Raw genomic sequence first — 16,988 nt, forward strand, 5'->3', positions numbered from 1 at the left:
AAGTCCTTTATCCCCATTTTATAGGCACAACAAAAATTAGTAAGCACCACCTGCCTTCTGCTTCCCTCTAAGGGATATACGAACAATCCGCATTAATGAGATAATCGGCCAGATTCTGCTGGGTGAGTAAACTGGTTGTGGAAAGCTATTAATCCTTGAAGTACAATAGGGTACTTTTAGTTCATAAATGGTCCACCTGAGGCCTGAAAAAAAAAAAAAAGGCAGCCTTGTAGTTCATTAACATGTTCACAAAGACCTGGTCAGGGCTTGTTGTGATGATATCCTGTTTTGTTTTTCTTTTAAATGTAAAGGAATGTCAATACATACAATAAATGAGACCACCTTACAAGATATTGTTGGACTAAGGAGTGGTCGAAGGAAATGCCCCAGGACAGGATGGAAGGTTTTGACCAGTTGCTTAGAATAGGGAAGCAAGGGCCTAAGAATAGGTAGTTCCAGCATTACTGCCCCATTTTACAAATCATAATAGATTTAGAATTGGAAGGGAACTTACAGATCAGCTAGTCCAGCTTTCTTTTTTTTTTTTTTTTCAGATGTGGAATCTGAGGCCTAGAAGGGCCAAATGACTTAGATCACACGGGTAATAATTGGAAGTTAAGTTCTCCAATCCATCACTATTTCCCAATGAGGAAACTGAAGCACAGAGAAGTAAGTGATTTGACCGCAACCAGTAAGTCGCGAAGCTGGGATGTGAACCCGAGTTTTTAACCCCAAGCCCATTTTTCTTTGCAATACCCCATACTTCCTTAAAAGTTTTCCTGTAAACTGGTGTCTGGAGTACAGAAAGTGTCCCCTGGTAGAGAGATGTCTCTGTGAGAGGGAGTCTTTATGACGGTGGAGGGAGAGGGAGAAAGACGCTGCACGGCGGCGTCCCAACAAGTGGGGAGGCTCCAAGTACCAGTGCCTCTGTGTCTGGGTGCGGTGCTCCCCACCGGGAAGATCTGGGCGCGAGGGCAGAGCGCAGTCAGGGGAGCGTCGGTGGGTGTGTGAGGGGGAGGGGGCCGAGAACCTCCCCTCCCCAGGCGTGCTCTGGGCTAAGGGAAGGAAGGCTCAAGCAGCAGCAGCAGCAGCTGCTGCTTCAGTCGAATACCTGCTCCCCTCCGCAAGCCGGCTGTAGCCTGGATCCTCCGCGAGGCGCCGCGCGCCCCAGAGCGCCCCAGCTCCCCGAGACCCTTTCACCTCGAGCAGAGGCCTCGCCCCGCCCTACCCCGCCTGGGGGCCGAAAGCGCCGCTACCCGCGAGGAGGAGGAGGGGGAGACAAGAAGAGACTGGAGGAAAGGACAGCGGGGGATTGGGGGGAGGGGGGATCACTCAGCCACTAGTGCCTCCGCAGCCGCCCGCAGGCTCGGCCCGGGGACGCGGGACCTTCTTTCCAGCAGCCCGTGGTGAGTACGGAGACCATCACCCTTTCCCCTCAGCGCACACGCACACGCGCACACACACACACACACACACACACACACACACACACACACACACACGCCTCCCACGCGCGCGCTCTGGCCTCGGGGTTGGGGAGGTGGAGCAGAGTAAGTTAACTACACTGGTAGCCTAAGGGTCGTGGATTGCCGGCTGGAGGGCTAACCCCTCTGCCGCCCTGACCTCGCATCCCTGTCGGGGAAGCGTGCTTCTCCAAAAACATTGCTCCTGCGAGCGTCCTCCAACGCCGCCTGCGGGGTTACGGAGGCTGCCTTGGGGGCCATTGGCCGCCGGCGTCCACGGAGGCGTGGAGCGGCCGGCGCGCTCTTTCTCCGGGACTGATTTAACCGAGGGGGGCTGAGCGTCCGGGCTGGGGGAGTCGAGTGAGCAGGATCAACCGAGCGCTCTGCTGGCCCCAGACCTTCCCAGTCCGGCAGTGCTCTTGGAGACCAGGAAAAGGATTCCCGGTTTCTCGTGCTGGGAGACAGTGTTGGCCGGGGAGAGCGGCCTGCGGGGCTGCTCCTCCTGCGCCTGGGGCTTTGCTGAAGAAGCCGCGGAGCTATAGATTACGGGGACTATACAGTTACCTCTGGAAACGGTGGCCCGGCCAACCTGAGCCAGGTGGCCAGAGCCGCGTCACTGCCTGGCTCAGGAGAGAGTGGACAAGTGTTGGGCTAGCAAGGGAGGGAGGGAGCGCTTTAGGACGTGCCCCTCATGCCGCTGGGGGCTGAGTGCTGACAGGCGCCAGGTGCGGAACCTTCCTACGCCTCGAGACGGCTGGAGAGAGGGGGACAGAGCAGGCTGGCTGAGTCCGCACTCCGTGCCGGAGGAGAAACAGCTAGCTCGCGTAAGGTGAGTTTGCGGAGACCAAAGCCTTCCTGCCAGGCTGGGACTGGGGAGATGCTAAGGACAAGTCGGCTCTGCTAACTCCTAGGAGTCAGCAGACGGGCGGACGTCTTTTCCTCTTTGAAACTCGCTTTGGGTTAAAAAAAAAAAAAGTCCAAGGCAGTGGTGTCCTAGCTGGTCCTACTGTGGCCCCTCCTCCCTCGACCCTCTTAGGAGTGTCATTTAAGATTGCTGTGCGAGTCTTAATTCGCCACTTTGTTATTTCCTTCCCCGGCGGGGAATGGCACCCCGAAATAATTGCTATGTAGCGCAGACCCTGGTGACGACGAGTGCTTAAAAACACTAGGTAGGTCTGTGTATTTCTTTCTTTTTTTAATTTATTATTGTTGAAATGAAGAAACCAAAAAAGGGATTCTATGCTGCCGTCCAAAAACTTCAGTTTATTGGTTTTAGCTCGTGAGGTTTTGTTTTTGTTTTTCCTGCACAAAACAAATAATTTACTGCTAAATAAGTTATTTAAGTGCAAATACGTAAGTGCAAAAGGTCGAGTAACTCTCTCAGACTACTACTGCCGCAGTAAAAACAGCCTTGGGGTGAAAACACTTGTACCCCCAGAGTCCACTACTCCTTTTCAGTTGCTGAATTGTAAGAGCAGTTCCTAGAGTCTCGGAACTGGGAGAGATGAAACTGACCATGCGGGTTTGGGAATCTTAAAGTAAAACTCATGCTGAACTTTATGGACACAGTGTTTGAAAATTGCCATGTAATCTTTACCTTTAAAACAACAACAAAAAAATTACAACACTTACATATAAATCACAACCGTTTCAGTGACGTTTAATTACCTGATGCAGTGAAATGAGTTAATACCAAACCAGCATCCAGAGGTGTTCTTAAGGCTTAGGGGAGTTTGAGAGTGATTTACAAACATCAAATAAGTATTTGAGTGTTAAATTATGTCTGAGTTAGGGAATACCTTCCAAAGGAAATTATTGCCCAGCGTACATTTGCTGTGGGTTTTTTTTAAATATTCCATTCATGTAATGGTATATTTCTCCTCTACTGAAATTTTAATTGTTAAATTACATATATGTAACCAATAAAATGTTCGGGGTTTGCTTAAAATGTATTAACAGGCCATAGCAAACACTTAATCCTCTAATATTGTAACTAACAGAGAGGGCATTTGAACCCGGTTCAAAGCAATTCTATACTGCATGCACAGATCTCTGCTTCTCTCTCTTGAAGTAAACTCCTTTCAAGAATTTTTCTCAAACCATCTTTTCCCCTGCTTATGTTAATCTTTCTCTAAACTATATATACACAATACAAATATAAGCTGGTGGGTTTGTTTTTTGTTTTGTTTTTACTACTTTTTAATCTCTGCCCTTACTCCATTTTAAAGCCTTCCTGCCCGCCCCCCCCCCCAAGAAAATATTGCAAGAATACCTGAGTTTTTAGACATGCAGCTTTGTCTTCTGATCCGGGAAAGATGATACTTAGTTTTGGATGGCCAGTGAAGGCAGATATGAAATTTCTTTGAAATCAACTACAGTTAGCTTTTTGCTAGAGCAAGTAACTAGATTTAAAAACTCCTTAAGACAGACTCCTAGTAAAACCTTGATATGAAATCATGAGAAGATTCCCAGTACAGTTAGATTAAAATAAAAAAGACATTTTACTGTAGATGAATATTTTCTAAAGCATTTTTATTCCTCATTTAACTCAGGATTTTAAAATTAGCTTTGTGATAGTATTTTACACTTGACTAGATAACTTTTCTTCATTTTCCTCTCCTTTAGCTTTTCCTTGCCTATATGTAGTACATATACATACATAGAGGATCATTTGGCATTTTCATGTGTGCAGGGTGACCCAAAAGTCTTAGTGCCATTTAAACTGCACAAAAACTTTTGGGACACTTAGTGTGTACACACGAATAGTTTTCTATTAACTGACTAAAGGAAATCAAATTGTCTAGGGTGAATTGTATCTTCCTTTAAATTTCATAATCTGAAAGACGAGTTGTAAAGAGCTCTCAAGGAGTCTTGGGTTGGGGGCTTATTATATCATTCTCATTTGTCAGAGTACAGAAGGCACAGTGTAGACAATATCTGGCATTATTTTTATTGTTTTAACTGCTGAGAGACATTGTTAGTCATATTTGAGAGACTAAGTGAATCAAATTGAGCTGTTATTGGAAGACTGGAAATACCATTGCAAAAGGCATTTTTTTAAATGGGTGCACTTGCATAGGGCAACCATGCACTTGTGTGGACACAAGTGGGTTTGTGTTAAATGTACACACTCGACCTGTGTTCATTTTAAATGGGCATGTGCTCCCAACTACAAGATCTGTCCTTTCTGGCAAAGAAGAAACCAGTTTCCTTATTTTTTCAGTTACCTTTCCAAAGATAACTTTAGTCAAAGACAAGAGACAAGTTTTGCTAAGATCTGACTGGAACTGGCTCTGATGGGATTGCTTGGCCCTGTGAACAAACTCTCCCCACCCCTTCACCAGGCTTCTGCTGCCAGATGTTTTTTAGGTGTCCTCAGCTGGAGTGCCCAGTTAGACGCTAATTAGCTTCACCATAAACTCCTTGTATAATAAAGTCGCAGGTTGTTATGCTTAATGTGTGGAATTGACTGCAGATTATGATGACTCTGAGCAGTGGAAAAAATGCTCTCTGCAGTCATGAGAAAATGAGAGAATATGTGAAGTGTTGTTGTTTTTAATGATTGGGGGGAGGGGTGACATAATTACAATCATCGGACTTTGGGCTGTCTTAGAGGTCATGCAATTCAATCTCTTTATTTTGCCATTGAGGAACTTGAGAAAGGGGAAGTGAATTGCCCAGCTTCAACAGATAGTAAACAGCACAGCCCAAGACAAATTCAGGTTTTCAGTACTGTTTCCCCAATACCACTTCTTTCTAGTGGGCAGAAAAAGGCCTGCAGCACTGAAGTATTCTATATACAGAACTGCCAATACATTCTCTTCTCTCTGATGCACTTCATGAAAAAGCAGTGAGATGGCATGGCAGTAGCGCCAGACCTGGAGTCAGAACAAGCCCTGGCTAAGTGTCTTTGGTGAAGAGTCGAAGCAAAAACAAAAAAAAGTCAAGTTTGCAGGAAGAGCAGCAGATTGTGATGGGGTTTGTGTTGCTGTATACGGTTATACTGAACAGCCCAAGGAGAGAAAATCATCAGTAAAGAATAGTGGTTGGTGTAAGATAATGCTCAATCTCAGTTTCCCCATTTGTAAAACAGGATTATGATTCTTACAGTCCCCACCTCACTGGGCTTTTGTGAAACAAGCACGATGCAAACCCTGAGGCCCTTTAGAAATATGAGTGATGATTATTATTGGATTATTATTAAAATGTGTTGTTAAAACATTACAAATATAGATAACAATGCCTGCTGGTTCTGGCAGCGGAGCCCATATTTCCCCATTAGGAAAGATGGAACAGTATATAATGAAGGGGGGAAATTATGTTTCCCTTTATAAATTTATTTATTATTTTTCAACATTCACTTCCACAAGATTTTGAGTTACAAATTTTCTTGATGTCTCTCCCTTGCCCCCCACCCCAAGATAACAAGCGTACTGAATACCCCTTCCCCCAATCTGTTCACTCTTATATCCTCTCCCATCCCCCCTCCCCTTACTTTCTTGTAGGGCAAGATGGATTTTTATGGAAATTATGTTTCCCAACTGGACTTGGGAGATTAAACAAAAACCCTTGACTTTATACATTCTACTGGCATTAACCTTTCTGCAAAAAGGAAAGAAAAATTGAAGAGTCCTTTTGAAAAAGGAGGCTAGTGGATAGTCTAAAATGATTTCTCCTTATCTGTAGTGTTGCTGGGCTTAAGTGCCCTAATAGTCAATAACTCCTAAGGCAGAAAATCTCTACTCACCAGAAGGTGTTACCAGGATAATTCTTTCTGGTGGCAGAACATTTTTTTTTTATCCACATCCCTTTACCCCACTCCTAGTCAAGTGTTTAACCCCAGTAAGGACACTGAGCTGTGAAAACACTGGACTGTTGACAGAAAAAGCACACCCACATCCCCCTTCCATCCTTCCCCATCCCATAACAAGTCTTTCCAAAATGGTTTCTTTTTGTCTGTTGTAGTTATTAGCAGGGAACAGGAAATAATTGGCCAGTAGCTGCCTTAATTCACTTAAGACAATGCCTCATTTTCTTTATTTGCAGATCTTAACTCCTTTAATGGTGTTTAACCAACACCCTGGTTTAGGGTGGGGCTAAATTCCCTTCAATTAGGTGGGACCTCATAGCAGTGACATCCTGGTGATTGACAATAGCTGCTCACTGGGGGCTGACCCTGGGAATCCATCCTTGCCCTCTCTTAATGGAACAGAGTTGAGTAATAATAGCTCACGATTCTGTAAAGCCTTAAGGAGTAACTTGTTTGTGATCTTGATGCTGATGAAAATAATTTTGATGTAAGAGGAAAAGTATATTTAGAGAGAAAAAGAAACTTTAAAACTCTGGTCTGAATTCTTTTTCTACAACCCCTTGCTTATTTATCATCTTATCCATTCATTGCCTTGTTCAGCCTCTGTTTACTCTGATTTAAATTGTTTTGGAGAAAAAAAGATGGCAGTGAGTTCTTTGTGCTTCAAGCCGATATAGAATATTTGGGGCTTTTACTATCAATAGCTCTATATGTGCTGAGTGTTTTAATTAAGGAAGATGTAAAGATCGGAGACACTTTTTCTCCTAAGCTCCACTGCTGAGATTTGTTAATGGAAGAAAACAAAAATCAGGCATTTAGATAACAGGGATATTGTTCCTTATCAGTAAGTCAGAGTACATTGGGAATGTTTTCTTGGAAAGGATACTCAGTTATACCTGATATTTTCACTTGTTTCATCCATCAGAAAATTGGTACAAATTTAAATTGGCTATACACACTTGATAATTTAGATATGAGAGAGGCTAAGTGGGAGGCTATAGGCTGTACATAGGGGGGAAGTGCCAAGTTTGCATGGAGGATAATAGTTTGCAGTAGGATTTGTGTTTCAATATGATTGTGTAGTTCCATTGCAAAGCAACTGAAGAGGAAATCATCAACAAAGAATAATTAGTAACTAGCATATAAAATTTAATAATTTCTTTGAATTAAATATAAGGTTTCTAAACCTAGACATTTAGGGATGGTGTATATGTTAAAATAGCAGTCTTGATGGTGTGACATTAATAGGGGTTAGTTTGTGAAGGACGGTTAGTCATAATGTATATCTCATTGTCCACAAATCCAACTCAGCAAACACTAGTATCCCCTTTGATTACTTTTGATGATAATTGTAATTATTATCACTCATTTTGGGGGCTGGGTCTCTGAAAAGTCTGTATCTGGATGAAAATGTGATGCATTAAGAAATCTAAACCTGGAACTTTGATCCAGTTCTGAAGGCTACCAAAAGGTCCGGACTTTGGCACTCTGAAAAACTAATTGTTGCTGTTTATTCTTGAAAACAGTCGAGGTAATCGCCATCTTTGTTACAGCAGAGGCTCCTTGGCCAATACTAAAAGGATTATTATTTTATTGATACCAAAACATTTTATGAACAGTTCATCGGACATAAGTGGCTATAAAAGTATTCGTTTAAAAAGTATTTGAATTAATTTTCCAATAGGTGTGCTTTAAATGATAGTTCTTTTAATCTTCCTTTTGTGCCCAGTAAACATATTTATAGCCACATGGAATAATGGATAGAGAGCTTGGCCTCCAATCCAGGAACTGGGTTCAGATTCAGTTTTTGACACATATTGACTGGCTCTGTGCTCCAGGGTCCTAGAGACTAAAAGGCTCAGGCTTGCCTTAGGAAAGGGAGTTTTGTCATCCTGGGATTCTCTGTCCTAATCATGGATTCGTTCCCTATCCCCCGTGTCCATATCCATCTGTCTATTGTATCTCATCCCCAGCTTGGCCACCAACTAGTGCTTTTTTTTTTTTTTAGCTAAAGAAACTTATGAAATTAAGTCATATGCTTCACTATGTGTTAACAGAATGAGCATCTACACTAGTCATGAATATTTTTTAAAAATGGAAATACATGAAGTATGTGAAGTGTTCCATAGGGAATTATCATCCTTTTTGTGAATTTAGTTGCAGAAACTAAGTGCATAATGAAATTATTTCCCAGAAAGGAAGGGCAAATGTGCAACATTCCACCATCATATGAGGGGGAAAGGGGAAAACTGAACGGTACACAAATAAGCAGTCTGTTCCTCCCTCATTTCATCTCTTAGCATGTCAGTTACTCTTTTTTTGTATCCATCTCTGAAGTACATTACAGCTTATGAGCTGAAAAGGCATTTTAATTTTGTAAAGGAGAGAGACTCATGCCAGAGACTCGCGTCTGTTTCAACAATCACTGTTTCTGTAACATACCTACGTGGGGTTTCATGGTCAGATGTGGCCGTGCCAATAGGAAAATTACAGAGGGAAGGATGTTGAAAACATTGACTCTTCTGTGAAGAAATGGGGAAAACATGAACAAATCCAGCATTTTAAAAAAATTGCTTTAACACGAGCTTAGAATGTTACTCTTCAACCGCTATCAAAAAGTGACTGTGGCTGATTAGCAGACCCCCAATTTACCAAATATCTTCAGATTGGTTTTTTGCTGCTGGAGCAACGTATTCCAGCACTTCGTGTGGGCATTATTGAATGCCGTATAGATGGCAGTTTATTTTTTTTGACCCAAAATGAGAAAACATGGGGAATTCTCCAATGCTTTTTTACAGGCTGCTATTATGGAGAAAGCAGCCAAACCAGAAAGTATTAGATCATGGGCTTTAAATGCATAAATAAGCACTTCTAAGGTCACCAAAAAAGCAAGACTGAAACCACCACCACCACTAACCCACCGCGAACTCCAGAAGCCTCAGGGGAATGACCTCAGCCAGGCCCAACTTCCTGTCTGTGTGACTGACATTTTTGGTGGGTGTAGGTGCAGAGAAGGGTCTTCTAAGATTGTTAGCCTCTCTGTGGAAAGAGAATCAAGGTCAGATTAGGGAGTCTGGAGATTTGGTTTCGGTTCTGAAAAGATTGAAAAGCAGGTGAAAAGCCTTCTGGTAATTAAATAGCATTAAAGAGCCCCAGCCTGGGAGTTTGGAGAGTAGAATCGTAGGTTTAGAATGCTGAAAGGAATCTTTTGAGATCGTCTAATTGAGTCCCCTTCATTTTGCAGATGGGGAAACTGAGACCAAGAAAAGGGAAGTGATTTACAACCAAGGTGTCACATAATCAGGATTTGAATTCAGGTCTTCTGATTATAAATTCAGTGCCCTTTCCATTCCACCAAAACCACCTAAGTTTTATTAGTCTTTTTATAAATTTATTCTTTTGTTTTGACATCATGGTTATTTCTCCTTAACCACTCTCCCCCCCAAACATTGAACCTTTCTTTGTAACAAATATTCAAGCAAAGCCAAGACAAAACAAGCCGTCTGACATTGCCTGCCATATTCTACAGCCATAGCCCCCATCTCTCTACTGTGATATGAAAGTTTTATTTCCTTATTATTTCTATTGGCCCAAGTCCATTTTTCTTCAAGTTCATCAGTTGTCAGCTGCTTTCTAATGTTAGCATTTACATTTTTGTAGCCATTGTGAATATCTACTGGGTTCTGCTTTCTTCATTCCACATCATTTCATGCAGGTCTGTCTATGCGTCTCTAAATTTCTCCTATTCATTGTTTTTGTGGTGTTTTTAATATTCTATTATGTTTATGTACTATAATTTGTTCATCCATTCCTCAAACAATGGGCACCCATTTGTTTCCTTTTTTTCCTACAAGGTTTTTGTCTTGACTGCTACTAATTTTGAGTCTGACATGTGCTGCTGACATCTCACCATTCTTTGGTTCTTTGGCCAGGATGAAGGCCTCTCCTAGATCATTCACTGGAATGTGGTCTAAGTGAAAGAAGGTTTTGGGGTGAAATGGTAAGGGATTATTTCCTCCCCCAGAGGGATGAGCTAATCCTAGTTTATTTGTAATAGGTTTGGTTATAAGGAAACAAGCAATTCAGTGCAGGAGATGTTTTCTCTGCTTTAATTTTCCAAGGTCCTTTCCCCATAACAGCCCTGGAAAGTAGAATAGTGTAAATATTCTTATGGTCATTTTCTAGATAAAACAAGTATCAGAGAAGGGAAGTGATAGTAGAGATCATACCCTAGGACTTAGTGTTAAAAAGGACCTTAGAAAACATAGCATTGTAGCTTTTTGAGTTTGAAGGCACCTTACAGGACCATCTATCTAGTCCAACCTCATCTATAAAATAAGGAAACTGAGGCTCAGAAAGGGGAAGTGACTTGCCCAGGTTGGGACATAGCAGAGTCAGGACTTCTCCCTAGATTCTCTGATACCACATCCAGGGTTTTTTCCACAGTGCCATTATAATTCTGGCAGATCACATATCTCCTAAGTGGTGTTGCTCAGAGATTAGAACACAGGACTTGCTGCTCCCAATTCTAGTGTTTCTAAGCCTGGTGATTGTCTGAATTCCTGTGAGATCCATTTCTTATCCAGCCTTACCAAGATTGAATGGAAGGATGAGGAAGTGGGAGAGTTGGGAGTCTTCTGCCAGATTTTCATGGATTTGCAATCTAGACAATGTCATATGCCATAACATGTTGTGACTTGCTGCCTTCTGTTGTAAACAGTCTAATGGTCAGAGTCTTGGCACCATTAAGTGAAGAAGAATAGAATAGGAGAGATCATTTACATCCTGCCAGTGATGGGTAAAGGCTGTGTTGTTGCCGTCTTGCTAAATAGACTGCTCACTGTGATGTGGAATTAATGGTTGGGGCAGGGAGAGAAGAAGGAGGAATTTCTTCAATTCAGCAAATGTATTAAACACTGGAAATGCCTCCAGGATTACTCAGGCACCCACAAGAAAGACAACTGGGGGAGAAGCACAGGAGTGGGCTCTGAGGGAGTAGAATGACTTTTTTAGTGGTTTGCATCCATAGAGGAGGCATGTCAGACTGCTCCCTACTCCCCCCCCCCCATCTTGTTTGTGTCTTCTGTGCATGATTTTGGAAATAACCCCCTTTCTGGGAAATTGTACTGTTTCATTTTTTTTCCCCTCTGAGTTAGAGGGGGAAACTGACTTTTTCTCTTAAATGTCCAAACTAATCCTTTTACAGCAGTTGAGTTTCCAGTGGTTGATCTTATAGACTCCATTAATTGTTGATTCAATAAGAAATTTGCTGGTCACATTTCTGTTACCTTTTGTGTAGAACATCCTAAAAGGTATTAGCCTGGAGATCTTTTGATATCCCCAGTCCTCACTTAAGAAGTGGTGCATACCTTTTCAGATCTGTTCTGCTGAACTAGGAGGATAGTTCCAGGCATCAAAGAGAAATGGGGACATGGTAAAAACCAGTTTCCTTCTCAGAGAAAGATCAGGGTCTCTATTGTCATGAGCCTTACCTTCTGTTGGAGGAAATATGATTCACACATAATCACACTGTAAAATGGTTGATAAAAGAAGTAGTAATTTTAATAGATTACACTGATGTATCAAATGAGGTGACAGCTGTAATGTCCTTAGCCCAATGCCTGGCAAATAGTAAATGCTATAACCCCCCCCCCACTCACACTTGAAAATTTTCAAAGCACACTCCTCAAAACAACCTGGGAAGGAGGTAGCAATAGGTATTATGATTGTCCCCATTTTAGAGATGAGAAAACTGAGGCTTTTCGAGGTGATTTGCTCAGGGTCACAGCTTGTAAATGTTGGAAGTGGGACCTGAACCCAGTTCTTCTGACTCCATGTTCACTTTCCACTCTACCATGCTGCCTCAAAGTTCTATATAAGGGGGATGGGGGCAGGCCTCACAGAGGATGTAGCATTGATCTAAGCTTTGAAGGATAGGTAGTCCTGATAACAGCTAATATTTATATAGTTCTTTAAGGTTTGCAAAGTATTTTACAAATATTACCTTATTGGGAGGGACAGGGTTAGATACTATTATTGTGTCCATTTTACAGATGGGGAAACTGAGGCAGGCAGTGACTTGAGGACTGTTTGAGTGTCATCCACAAAAGAAGCTGGAGCTCTGGGGATAAGCAGTGTGGGGCAGTATCTCCTAGGGGTAGAAGACCTTGATGTAAGTCTTATTTTTCTTTCCATGTGGCCTTTGGCAAGTCACTGCCCCTCAGTTTTCCTTTTCTGCAAAATGAAAGGTTGAACTAGATGGTCTTGAAGTTACATTTCAGTACTAACATTCCATAAATGTATTCTAATAATTAAGTTTTTTCCTGGAAGAATTGAAAAAATTTTTTTCCAAAAATATTTCACATGGGTGGGGGGATGGAGGGAGAGGTTGAGGAGAGGTGAGTGCTGAGTTTGGGTGGGAGGGTGATATGGGGATACTGTTGATAATAATAGCTGTCATTTATGTAAGATTTTTGCTTAATATCTGAGATATTATTTGAGTCTCAATCCTGTGAGGCAGATCATATTGGTGTTATCACAGATGAGGTAATGGAGGCACACAAAAGTTGTGACTTGCCCACAGTTTCACAGATCATAAGTAATCAAGTTGAAATTCAAACCCATATCCTGGTCCCCAAATCAAGAGAAACAACTTCAAGGTGTGGTGGGTGGGGTAAGGTATTATTTAGGGGATAAGGTACCACTCAGTCAATTTGAATCAGACTTCTTGATAGACACTTTGTAATTGGTGCAGTTTTTGTTCAAAAAAATATATGTTGCCAAAGTAATTTTAAAAGTTAACAGAAAGCATCTTCCTTAAGTGAACTAAACCTTCCTCCCAAAACATCTTGTATTTCTGTTTTGTTTACTTAGTACAAAAGAGAACTTCATTCCAGCCTGTCAGTATTATCACAAATTTCTATATGATTAAAAGCAGAATTAAATGAGGTTTTATAATAGTAACTGCTCTAACAATATCTGTCATTCATTAGCTGTGTGACATTGGGCAGGGAAGTCTGTCTTTTGCCTTCCATTGTGTGCCCAGTACTTAACATGGTGTCTGGCACACAGTAGGTGCTTAATAAATGCTCATTGACAAATCATTTAGCCTCTCAGAATGTCAGTTTTCCTATTTTGTAAGAGGAAGGGACCTAGCTTGGAAGGTCACTCCAGCCTCAAACTCTGTGATCCTATAAATGCTACCACCACCTTTCATTTTCATAGCCCTTAATAGAGTTTTCTCCAGTGCTTGGCATAGTGCCTGGCACAGGGAGAGCACTTAATTAATGCTTCTTAACATGACTTTCTCATCCATTATTTTATCAGATCTCCTTAATGAGGTATGTAGTACAAATATTATTATTCTCCTTCATTTTACAGATTAGGAAACTGAGACTCAGAGAGCAGAATCCAAACTTCAGGAAATGGTTTGTTCTGTGAAGTTTGGATTCAAAGGGCCACACTTGAGGAACTAGAGGTGACATGTGGCCTTGAGGCCAAAGGTTCCCCACCCCTGGCTCGGTCCAGTGTCCTGGCTTCTGGTCCATTGCTCTCTGTGCTATCCCATATGCTAGATTCTAAAGAGGCAGGGGAATGGGAATATAATAGAAAAGGAAGCACCCTGTTCAAGGGTCTTATGATCTTTCTCTCCTCACCTCCCCATCTTGGCCTCCTTTAAAGACTTAGTTCAGATCTTACCTTCTGTAAGTATATTTCCCACTTTTCCTCCCACCCTCTTTTCTCCAAGATTACCTTCTTCCATTTACACAATTTTTCTTGTATATACTTATTTATTTGCATGTTTCTCCCCCATTTGAATGTGAGTTCCTTGTAGACAGGAACTGGGTTTTTTGCCTTTCTTTATGCCCTTTGTACTTAGTACAGTGCCTGGCCATAGTAAACAATTAATAAATAGTAAATGCTTGCTAACTGACCAACTGACCTTATGCAGCAGTTTTCAACCTAGGAAACAGACAAATGCCACCTGAGCAACTTGTGCACCCTTTGGGTGGTATCCATATGAGTTCTCTTTTGTCCTTAAGATTCTGAAAAGTCCCTCACCCCCACTCCACTTCCAACATTCTGCACTGGTAGATGTTCATCTGAAAAAAAATAGAACAAAATTTTAAATAGCTAAACATATTTTTAAAAATATTCAATAAATGAAATTAAAATACTCTATTCATGCCAGACTTTGGGCTCAGACCAAATTTTTATAACTCAAGTCTAAAGGCCAAGAAGTCCCTCCATTTACAATGGGAACATTGTGATAGAACAGTTAACTTCAACACAGCCAGGGATCTGTCTTTGAAATTAGCCTTGCCTTATTAAAATAAAGGCAATTAATATATGAAAACTGAGGTCTCTCACACCCAACAGTCTTTAATAGTTTTTAAAAGAAAAACAAAAGATTGCTGCTCACTTTCTCCTATGACCCCAGAAGAAGATTGCCAAAGGCACCTTTTCCAGGCAACCCCCTTCCAACCTTGCCCACCCATAGAGAAAGTAGCAGACCTGATAGTCTGGGTCTCTCAGTCTTCACCACCACCAGATGAGTTCCACACTGTTTGTCATATTCAAAGCACAAACTTTTTCCCCTTATTATTAGAGTAGCAGACTCAGGTGAGGCATTGTTGGAAAGAATGTTGGACTTTAGAAGACTGGATTCTATCTTTGCTGTTGTTACTGTTGGTCAGTTATTTTTCAGTTGTGTCCAACTCTTCATGACCCCGTTTGGGGTTTTCTTGGCAAAGATACTGGAATGGTTTGCCATTTCCTTCTCCAGCTCATTTGATAGATGAGGAAACTGAAGCAGAGTGAAGTGACTTACTCAGGGTCACACAACTAGTAAGTGTCTGAGTTTGGATTTGAATTTAGGAATGAGTCTTCCCGACTTTAGGCCCAGTACTCTATGCACTGCACCACCTTATTTCAGGCTCAGTTTTTCATGTCTATAAAATAAAGGAACTGGAGAAGGTAAATCACTAAAGTCCCTTCCATCACTACCATTCTGTTTTTCTAATATGTGTCCTTGGTGGTTGAATCTCATGCGTCTGACTATCGAATGAACAGATCCCCTAAAATTTAAAGGCTCACAGAATTTGAGAGATGCCAGAGCTGTCTCGGCAGCCATTTAATTCAAGTCATATACAAAAAGAGTCCCTACTCCTACATGCCTGACAAATGGTTGTCTAGACTCTCCTTAAAAACCTCCAAGGAGGAAGAATCCTCTCAAGATAGTCCATTCCATTTTAGACAGCACTAATTATTAGGACTCCCACCTCCCCCCGCCCCACCAACAGCTTAAATTTACCTCTTTGTAACTTCCACACATCGTTCCTGGTTTTAACTTCAGGAAATAAGTAGAATAAGTTTAATCGTAGCCCATCAAATATTTGGAAAAACTTCTTATGTCCTTCCCTGTGTCTTCTTAGATTAAAAAAAAATATGCTCAGTTCTTTTCTGCTAATCCTGATACAACACGACCATAAGACCCTTCCTCATCCTGGTGTAAACCTCAGGACATTCTGCGGTTTAATAATACCGTTTTTATCGATATTCTTGGTCCTCAGATGTGAATGTGATATTCCAGGTTATCTGACTAGGTATCAACAAAAGAATTTTCTTGAAGATTGTTCCAAAACTGATATCGGCTGTTCATTCAAGAAAAAGCCAGTTCTTTGTTCAACTCAGGACCTGAGTTCAATTCTAGAAGTATCTAGAATACAATGGACTTGTCCCCTCTCTTTTCCTGAAAGCTCTGGGCTGCATCTCCTAATGTAGAGATGCCATTTGCTCTTTTAGCTTCCACATCATGCTGCTGACTCATGTTGCATTTGAAGCCCACTAAAACCCTCAGGTCTTTCTCAGAACAACTGCTATCCAAGCATACTCTCTCCATCCTGTATTTGTGAAGTTTCTTTTTTTTTTTCTTGTACAAGTATAAGACTATATTTATCCTTATTGGGTTGACACCATTGTATAAGATGTTAGCTGTCCTTCCCAGCTGTGTGTTATCTGTAAATTTAATGAGTATACCATCTACACCTTTGTCTAAGCCTTTGCTAAAAATATTACATATCACAAAGAGCCCATCTGGAGCAGAAAATCAATTTTTAAAATAGAAACTACTCAAATAAAACTAACTTTTTCATCTAAAAGCAAAGACTAAGAAATGCTGTCCTGGCCCTTTGGGAAATGATCACTGCATAGTAACTCAATGAAGTATAGTCTGCCCTATTGAAAGTGGTAATTAAAAAAAAAACTATTCTTACATTTCTGTAACATCTATATCCTGGAGAAGCTTAAATTTTTGTGGGGTTTTTTTTTACTTCCTGTCAAGTTCTGAATATTCCATTCCTGCTAAGATCAGAACAAAGAACTGGCTTTTTCTTGAATGAACAGCCAACATCAGTTTTGGAACAATCTTCAGGAAAATTCTTTTGTTGATACCTTGTTTTTTGACCAGCCTAGGCAGAATGACCTGCTCAGAGTGCACTAAGCAAATCCTTTTGGTGCTTGCACCAAATTTCTGGACCACTACTCAGTGTAACTTCTAGAGGATTGGACTGTTGCTTTTTTCACAGACTTCTTGAGAAAATGATGCAGAAGAGAATCTAGTTCTCAATCCCTGGGCAAATGCCTGGCTGTCCTGAGGACGTTCCCTTTTATTGTCATTTGTGTGTGTGTGTGTGTGTGTGTGTGTGTGTGTGTGT

At 41.5% G+C, this 16,988-nt stretch overlaps 1 protein-coding gene across 4 annotated transcripts in view; it reads left to right on the forward strand.

Moving 5' to 3' along the window:
* Positions 1-1,063: 1,063 nt before the first annotated feature.
* EYA2 (EYA transcriptional coactivator and phosphatase 2) overlaps positions 1,064-16,988 on the forward strand; it is a 252,360-nt gene continuing 236,435 nt past the window's right edge. For 2 of the 4 annotated variants that reach the window (XM_069072330.1, XM_069072332.1), the window contains exon 1: positions 1,282-1,406. The gene's annotated coding sequence lies outside the window, so the exon portion shown is untranslated. Of the gene's footprint in view, positions 1,407-1,468; positions 2,293-16,988 lie in introns of those variants that run through there. The other 2 variants (XM_069072333.1, XM_069072331.1) reach the window with 2 other exon arrangements.

This window comes from Petaurus breviceps, unplaced genomic scaffold (assembly GCF_028583685.1).
Source record: "Petaurus breviceps papuanus isolate PSGF00001 unplaced genomic scaffold, PetGlider_PUasm1.0 90847, whole genome shotgun sequence".
Lineage (NCBI taxonomy): Eukaryota > Metazoa > Chordata > Mammalia > Diprotodontia > Petauridae > Petaurus > Petaurus breviceps.